This window comes from Callorhinus ursinus, unplaced genomic scaffold (genome assembly GCF_003265705.2).
Source record: "Callorhinus ursinus isolate GAN/ISIS: 27379988/994484 unplaced genomic scaffold, GSC_fseal_2.0 scaffold41, whole genome shotgun sequence".
NCBI lineage: Eukaryota > Metazoa > Chordata > Mammalia > Carnivora > Otariidae > Callorhinus > Callorhinus ursinus.
Window position 1 is genome coordinate 7,963,632 of NW_027397103.1, and position 9,913 is coordinate 7,973,544.

A 9,913-nucleotide genomic window follows, 5' to 3' on the forward strand; every position below is an offset into this window, starting at 1 on the left:
GCCTCGGCCCCGCCTCCCACGTTAAAGGGCCAGCTCCCCGCGAGAGGAAGAAAGGGGACCAGATCAACTTTCACGGCCTCCCTGTGCGCTGTCCATGGTCCCATTTGACAGATGACGATGCAGGCTCAGAGAGGGAGACTCACTTGGCCAAGGCCACCCAGCCAGCGAGAGACACCCCGGACGACCTCTTCTGTGACACAGACATGTCCAGATCTTCTTACAACGAGCCCAGGGCTTGCCCTGAGTGCCAAGCCACGACCCCTGACCACTGTCAGGGTCATCTTCTCACAAAGATGAGAAGGCATCATTTTTTCTGAAGCACCTCCACACCTCTAATATTTTACACCCAACAAAGGAAACCAAACAGTTATTTATTGTTCAAAGGAACGTCTTTGACCATTCATTCGTTCAACAAATATTTACTGAACACCTACTATGTGTCAAGCCCTGGGACTTCAGTCTCCAACAATACAGCATGTCCCCTGCTCTCATGAACTCCCAAGGGGCCACCAGAGAGCAGTTGCAATCAGTGTTCTCAGATGTGGTCAGGCAGAGGTGGGGCAGGGCTGTGGACAGCCGGAGCGGGTACCTTACCTGCCCCCAGGAAGCTGGGAAAGCTTCTTGGAGGAAAGCAGGTTTGGTGCTGAAGATGTAGGCAAGGACCAGGGTCCACAGGGATGCCTGTGCCCTTCCAGAGTCTGGACCTTACCCAGGAAGGCTAGGGAACCATAGAAGGCTGTAGGCAGAGGAATAACATGATCAGACTTACATCGTCACCACCTCACTGGGTGAAACTGAGCTAGTCACAACCATCTCTGAGCCTCAGTTTCTCTATATACAAAATGGGAGGCGAGCTCCAGGAAGGACCTGGCAGCCGAGATATTCTTTGCCCTTCTAGGACTATGTGTGACCTCCCCAGACTTGATGATTAATTCCTGACTGCTTGGGGTCACATCGAGCTGCTTGGCCATGATCCTTGATGAGGACTCTGGCAGCTTCATAGCCATCCTCCCGTTAAACCTGTACTCATCCTTGTCAGGTGTCCTGTCCTGGACTGGACCCTGGGGACAGACAGGTGGCAAAACCCAGTCCGTACCTCGAGGTGGCCCCTGGACTAGAGGGCAGAGAAAGCCATCCAATTCAGTGACAGTTTTACCACCCCCAGGAAGACAGGGAACAGAAGGTCTCTTAGGGCAGCTGGGTTGGGATGAAACGAGGGAGGGCTTCCTGGAGGAGTGGGGTCTTAGCACACAGCTCAGACTAGGACAGGAAACATGACAGCCCTTGAACAACATGGATTTGAACTGTGCGGGTCCATTTATAAGTGGACTTTTTCCAGCACAAGCCTGTAAATGTATTTTCCCTTCCTTACGATTTTCTTAATAATATTTTCTTTTCTCTAACTTACTTTATTGTAAAAATTCAGTATAAAATACATATAGCTCACAAAACGCATGTTAACCAACTTTCTGTTATTGGTAAGGTTTCTGGTCAACAATAGGCTTTTGGGAATTAGGTTTTGAGGGAGTCTCTGGCAGAGTTGATGTGAGGATCAAACGAGTTAATATATGTAAAGTATTTAGAACAGTAGAAAGTGCTCTCTGTGTTCAATGCTATTATTGGTATTAGCATTATTATAAGAGGTGACACAGCAAATGGCAGAAATTACAAAAGTGGCAATGAATGTTTGAAGTTTGGGAACAGGACATCATCATATCACAGAATGCTTGCAATACCCTGGGGAGGTGTATGTCATAATGTAGCCTCTACTGTGGAATCAGACCGAGCTCAGAAAGGCCAAGTCACTTTCCCAGGGTCACACAGCAGTGGCAGAGCCAGCGTTCAGAAGCAGAGGGGCCTGGCTTGGAAGAGCATGAGGTGGGGATGCCAGGGTGGCTGCATCAGAGAGCAGATAAGACTGGAGAGGTGGACCAGGTCACTGACCCGTCCCGTCCCAGAGCCCAGAGCTATGTTCGTCAGCCAGCCCCTGTCCCTGACACCTAGGGCCGCCAAACACTCACCCTAGCCAGTCCCCTGGGTTATTCATTAAGCTTCATTTCACCATCCTCACCTCCAGCTGTCCCCAGGGTGAGGGGAACAGCGTGGGGAGGAGGGATGGAGCCCCAGACACAGGGGATGAGTCCTCCTGAATCGCATTTAGACTCTGCGTCATACACTTTCCAGGCCACGGAGGCCCAGTTGCACTAACCAGGTGAAAGAAGTGGGCCTGAGGCAGTGAAGCAAGCAGTCTCGCTGGTTAGTAAGCCAGCGGCCCCCTAACTTGAGACCCTCTCTGGGCTCGAATGACTTACCTTGGCAAGGCTCAAAGAGTCTGAGACCTCAGTTAAGATACTGTGTTGTGTTGTTATGTCAGAAGCCCCGGGTCCACATCCCAGCCGGCTTTCAGAATTAAGCCACTCATTTGTACATTCAGCAAACATTACACCAAACAACCAAAATCTAGACCCCTAGGAAAGGAGAGATGAAGACAAATAGATATTCCTGGCTCTCATGGCTTATAGTCAACATGTCCGTGAACAGATACAATGAAGTGTTATAGACGCAGCAACAGGAAAATACAAATCAGAGCAACAATAAAATGCCCTTCAAAAAAATTAAACTTTTGGGTGGGCAAAAAATTTTAAAAGGCATAAAAGCAATAACAACCAGGGATGGAGAGTATGAGGGAAAATAGGGACCCTCACACATTGCTGGTGGGATCAGAAATCGCTACAGCCTTTTGGAAAATAGATCTGTCAATGTTGATTACAAGGGGATAAATACCCATTCCTTTGACCAAGAAATCTTAATTTAGGAGATTTTATTCTCTAAAATAAAAAGTGCCAGAGGGTAGGGATAAGAGTATGAGAATGTTTATTAGAATCCTATTTAGAATAACAAACAAACAAACAAACAGAAAACTGAAAGCTTGGATGTCCTTGAATTGGGAAATGGTTGAATAAGTCATAATACACCCTCAGCATGCAATATTTTGCAGCTATCACAAAGAATAAATTAGATCTAAACCTATTGACCCATAGAGATGTTCACGGTGCATTGTAAGTGAGAAAAGGAAAAAATATATATGTACAGTGGGTAAGGACTTTTTTTTCTAACAAGGAACCGTGACCAAAAGTGCCTAAAATACCAGTCTATGTAAATACCTGTAGGTTTGTGGAGAATCATGCTGATCACATTGGTTGTCCCGGGGTGACTAGGGGAGTGGGGATGAGGAAGAGAGGGGTAAGGGGGAGGGGGCCATAATGAATTTGTGGATGGAAATGTCCCATCATCTGCGCTGTCCAATATGCTAACCATTCATCACCTGTGGCTATTGACCACTTGAAATGTATTTGTGCATTTGAAGAACTGAACTGTAAATTTTGCTTAATTTTTATTAAATTTAAATACCACAAGCAGCCAGCGGTGACCAGATTGGACAGCACAGGTCTGAAGAATCTGTCTAGGAGATGGTGTGGACCCAACATGAGAGAGGTCATTGTCACCAGGGAAGCGGGGAGCATTAATAAATCCTTCAGCTTTGTGTAGTGATGCCCCCATCCCAAGACAGACAGGTTTGAGCGACCTGCAGACAGAAAGACAATTACCAAACAGGTACAGCAAGGACCCCAAATAAACATACCTGGGTCCATGTAGCGTACAGATGGACACAACTTTAAAAAAATCCCACACCTGGAAAAAAAGAAGGAACTTTACACTGAAGACACCTGGTAAACGCTACTTCAACCAGGAGGTGAAGGTCAACATCAACAGTGGTAAGTCATGTTGGTAGTTGATACAGACTTCGTGTGATGTGCTGAGAAGAGCGCTTTACCTCCATGGTCTTCCTCCCCAGATCCTATAACCCATTCTACTCGTGAGGAAAAAAAAAATACAAAATCTACAACCAGGACTATTTGAAACCGTCAAGGTTATAGAAAACTAGGGAAGTCTGGGGAACGGTCACAGCCAAGAGGAACCTAAGAAGACATAATGATAAAACATAGTGTGCTTTCCTAGATAGGACTCTGGAGCACAGAAAGAACATTAGGGAAAAACTAAGGGAGCCTGCATAGAGTATGGACTGTGAATACTGGCGAATCAATATTGGATCAATAATTGTGACAAATGTACTGTTGTTAATAACAGGAGAATTTGGAAGCCAGGTATATGGGAAGTCCCTGTATGGTCTATGTAGTTTTAAATTTCCTTTTCTGTAAATCTAAAACTATTCTAAAATAAAAAGAGGGTTCTTTTAAGTCCCTACACCCAAACCTGCAAAAATAGTGGGAAATAACAATACCCCTTACAAGCGAATTCTTTGCAGAAAGCTTCTCCTCAGAGAGGACTCAAATAATGAAGCTGGTTTTATTCTCATTAAAATAGAGCTTGACAAAAATCCTGTGTTTTACTGCAGAGAGAGAAACAAGCCCAACCCTTGGAGAGAGATGTTGAGAAGCTAGTGGAGGACAGAGAAAAAGCTGGAAAAGACATTTGTTGCAACCATTAGATAAAGAAGGGGCAGTGAACGAAAGCTATCCCAGGATCATCGTCCTAATTTTTTCCCTTTTGCCAGTTATTTGTCTGCTTGATTGGGAAAATGCATGCAATGAGGCATGTGTGAGGGAGGAATAATCTTTTGAGAATACTAATGTATCACTCCCTCCCCCTTACTTCCCTCTCAGGGGGAGGAGAGAGAGACAGAGAGACAGAGAGAAAAAGACAGGGAGAGAAAGCAAGCAAGCAAGCAAGCAAGCAAACAAAAAAGAGTCCTGATTTGTAACATTTGCTGATTTTCACGGTGTCAATACTCCCACAGTGGACAGTTTCAAGCAACCAAAGCTTTAACCACTGGCTCACAAATGTCCTGCAAAGTTAACAGTTGGTAGGAGTCTAGTCCTGAGCTCCACTGCTGGGAGTGGGGAAGACAGGCATCCTACAAACCGGGGAGTGCTTTTTGCCTCCAGGAATGGAAATAATAGCAAAATAAGAGAAAGAGTTTATGGTAATGGCTACAACTCAGGGGGAAGCCACCTTGAGTTTCCAACCATTCTCTGGAATGGTTGTCATGGGCCCTAGACTATAGGACAAGGCCCCCATGGCTGAGAATGAGGAAGGGCTCCCAGGCAAGCTGGGGTGGGGGGCCGACAATGGAAACATTCAGCACCCACCCCGTATGGACTTGGCCCCTGAATGTCCCTGCCGTCTCTGGTGAGAAAGGGAAACCCCTCATTGCCTCCAATGAATTATCTGCTTGAAATAAAAATTAAGCCAAGTTAGGGGAAAATAAGGAAGTCCCCATTTGTTGCACACGGAGTTTGTGGTCTGAGATTTAATCCTGCTGCAAATATCTTGATTTTTCTATGACCTTTGGACAAAATCTCTCACAGGCCCTCTGGACCTAGCCAACTCCACCTCACATGTTGATTGATGGATGATGATAAGTGCAAGGGGGTGGCCCAGTGTGGCCATGGGGTTCTGACCTTGGCTGTGGCCAGTTTTAGCCATAAGGGCCCACCAAGAGAATGTTTGCCGCATTTTCGGATGACGCAAAGCAGGGAGGCATCACTACAGACAGCGCTGTCGAATGACCCAAGAAGGGGTCACAAAGTCTCAATCAAATCAAACGATGGACTGAAGCCAGGTGAACGAACATGAAGAGGGCTGGATGCCAAGTCCTACAGTGGGAGCCACAGAGGTTAAGTGCATCAGGTCCAAAACAAGATAGCCCTGATCTAATTGGGTTAATTTCACCAAGAAAAAAAAAATCTTTTAACTTCTCTGGAGGTCAATTGAGTAGCAGTTGGATAGAGAACAACAGGCTTTTTAGATAAAACACATTTCACCCGAATAGAATTAATTAATTTCTCCTGGTCATATTAATAGAAGTAGAGAAGATAGAATGAGGAAGGTATTATTCTCATTCCATATTACCCTTAGGTGGAGTCTCTCAAACTTGACACTACTGACGTTCAGGGCCAGATAATCCTTTGGCGGTGGGGGCAGAGCGGGGGAATGCTGTCCTGTGCCCCATAGGATGTTGAGTGGATGGAGGCAAGAGTGGGGAATCCAGCAGGGAAAGGGTCAGTACAGACTTGTCCTAAATCTGCTCACGAGCCCCTGGGAAAAGACTCCAGGGGCTGCCAGGCTGCAGAATCCCAAAGAAGTACCAACCCAGATTTGACGGGGAGGAAACATGAGTGAGGAGGGAAGACTCAGGGAAAGGGGACCAGAAAGTTTGGGAAGGTTCTGGATTATAATAACAAGACCAAAGATAATCATAATAGCAGCTACCATTCTTTGAGCCCTTATTCCACACCTGGCACTGGGCTGATTCGCCCCCATTTCTGGGGGCCAGAAACCGAGGTTAAGGGAAGTTAAGTGATTCCTTTGAGGTCACACCTGGGTGTCAGTTTCAACCCAGGTGTGATGGACCCAGGAGCCAGAGACCTTAACCAATCAGCAGACTCCAGGGCTGGCTGTGCCGGCCACAGTGGGCAAACAGATGAGCGCTGCCCGTTCCCCTCGGAGCTGTGAAAACAACCAGAAACCCCACCTCCTGCAGCCAGGGACACGCCGATCTGGCCATCCTCGGGGACACTTCTGGGGAGGGTGTGATGTAATAGAGCCAGCAGGCAGAGGCGAGGGTGGCAACTTGCCCAAGGTCCCCCAGCCAGACTCCTGCCCCTCCTTCTGGGACTGTGGGCTCTGCCCTCACCTTTCTGTGTTGGATAGATCCAGGCCTCAGTTTGCCTATCTGCTACATGGGAGAAGGTGACTTTCAGTTTCCTCCCCTACTTCTGAAGACCTTTTAAAGAGGACTAGATGAGAGAGAAAAGCTCTTGTGCCCCATCACCCAGAACTAGGGACACAAATGCCCTCTTGAGCACCAGAAAATAAAGATGACCATCACCTATTAAGTGCCCACAAGTCACTGGGCACTATCCTTTTAGCTGTACACCAATTAGGTTTAAATCCTCAAATCGAATCTAAGAGGTGGACACTATTATCAGTTAAAGAAACTGAGGCACAGAGAGGTTCAGTAACTTGTCCAAGGTCACACAGCAAGTCGATGACAAAAGTTGGATTAGAACTTGGGCCTGTCAGAAAAGCGATTCACTTGCTATATGAAAACTGACCCACGTTGGGATGCTGGAGTCACCAGCCCAAACTGATCCCCTTGACGTTTGCCCAGTGACGGCTGCCAGGCTTCCCCCAAGATCCTCCGGCAGCTGCCTGGTCAGAACGTCCCCATCACACAGCCACTCGTCCTGCTTCGGCTCCATTCACTCCCCAGGGTGATCTTGGGTGAGCCCTTTGCCTTCTTAGGGTCTTGGGTTCCCTTCCACGTGATGGGTTACAGAGCCACACATGCATCCACACACGTACATATTTTTTTTAAGATTTTGTTTATTTATTTGAGACAGAGAGAGAGCACAATTTGGGGGGCAGAGGCAGAGAGAGAGGGAGAAGCAGACTCCACGCTGAGCAAGGAGCCCAATGTGGGGCTCAATCCCAGGACCCCAGGATCATGACCTGAGCCAAAGGCAGACGCTTAACCAACTGAGACACCCGGGCACCCCTTCATATTTTATATATGTTTAAAAATGAAGACATACCCAGAAAGCAAATGTGTATCCACTGCTGACCAGATAACAAAAATGCAGCGCACCTATACAATGGAATATTATGCAGCCATAAAAAGGAGCAAAGCACACACTACAATATGGATGTATCTTGAAAACATGGTGCTGAGGGAAAGAAGCCAGACACAAAAGAAGCCAGACACAAAAGGTCATGATTCCATTGATATGAAATGTCCAGAACAGAAGAATCCACAGAGACAGAAAGCAGACTGGTGATTACTGGGGGCTGCTGGGTGGGGGAAAGGGGAGCAACTGGGAATAGGTATGGGATTTCTTTGGGCTGATGAAGTGTTCTAAAACTGATACTCCATAAATGGGTGAAGTCTATGGTATGTGAATTATATCTTAATAGAGTTATTATTTTTTAAAAAAGGATACGCTCAGACAAGATATCAACAACATCCCTCTTTTCTGTCCTTATGTGATTGATTTTCTGAATGTGGTGGTTTTCAAATCACAACAGTGATGCATTCTTGTTGAAACAAATGGAACAATATACAGAGGTCTTAGGAAGGACAGAATCGTCTTGTTCTACCCCTTGCGCTCTCTGCCTTCCCCCAGTCATAGCGCTGCTGCTTGGGAGAGGAGAGGAATCCGACATCAAGAGATAGTCAGCCCCCTGAACCATGAGAGATGATGGACTCTGAAAAACAAACTGAGGGTTCTAGAGGGGAGGGGGTGGGGGATGGGTTAGCCTGGTGATGGGTATTAAGGAGGGCACGTTCTGCGTGGAGCACTGGGTGTTATGCACAAACGATGAATCATGGAACACTACATCAAAAACTAATGATGTAATGTATGGTGATTAACATAACAATAAAAAATTTTAAAAAAAGAGATAGCCCCCTGGCAAAGTGGATAACCTCACATGGGCATAGCACGCAAAGCCTACATCTGGGTCCTCTGAATGTGACCAAGCTGGGCCAGATGCCCCACCCCCACCCCGCCCCCACCTGCACCCTTTCATCAGCCCTGTGTCTGCAAAGGGCTCAGAATTCCTGAGCCTTTCTGCTCACTCTTAACATGGGACTCAAAATGCCCGCTCACCTGGTGGTTTGAGAGTTGAGTGAAACCCCACGTAGCAACACTTGGCAGGGGATCAGGCACAAGCAGGGGCTTGGGCCATGTGAGTGCCGACTGTATACACTCAGATGCACCCAGGGAAGCTGTGTCCACATGGGAACTTCAAGGTGCCCACGTGGCTTCAGTTCTGCCCCCGACCCCTGTACCTCCAGCGCATGCGCGTGGACTTCCCGCTGAGGAGGGGGCTTGGGAGCGCCTGCGGAAGGTCAGCTTGTCCCACAGAGAGGGACGGCTGTGCGGGCTGTTTGTGCCCTCATTGCCCTCTGTCTCATTGCTATTCTCATCCTGGCCGGCCGGACAAGAGATCTTTGTTGAGGGGACCAGGAAAAGATCCGGCCGGACGTGTTTGGGCACACCACCCCTGCGGACATACAGACCCCTGCAGACAGCCAGGGACAGACAGGAGGCCGGGCACCGGGTGGGAGTGAGTTCAGGTGCATGTGATGATGAAGATGATGATGGCTACTAACACTTACTGAACACTCAGTTCCAGGCCCCTTACATACACATACATTATTATGTCATCTCATTCGAGGAGAGTCGCTCCATTTTCATCCCCATTTTACAGATGAGCAAAGAGAGGTTCCAGGAGGCAAACTGACCTGCCCAGGACCACACAGCTGGTAAATGGCAGAGCCAGGATTTGAACGCTGAGCCGCCTGGGTCATACCCATAAAGCCATCTGCCCCTTCAAGACAAAAGAGTCATAAAGGATGACAGGAGAGGTCATTCACATTGCAGCAGGCAGACTGGGTTCAAATGCCAGCTCATCTCTCTTGCTCTCTGGGTCTCAGCCTCCCTTTCTGTAAAATGAGGATAATAAGAGTACCCACTTCCTCCGGTGGTTTGTTTCCTGGGTGCCTACAATGTGCCAAGCACATGCTAGTGAGGGGAAGCGCACTGTCTCACGCCATCCTCTGGCAAGCCCTTGGGAACAGTCCTTGGGAAGCAGGTATTGTTCCCACTAGCCAGTGAAGAAGTTGAGGATGGGGAAGGGGAGGGGTGAATGGGGGAGAGCAGGGAGGAAGCCGCCAGCAGAAGTGCAGCCAGCTTCCCCCTCGCCTCCTGGAAGCCCCCGGGCAGCGGGCCAGGGGGCGGGGCCAGCCCTGGGTCCCCATTGGCTGCCCGGAGGCGCCCTGGGGATAAAGCCCCGACCAAAGCCCCAGACCCGTAGCCCTCAGGAC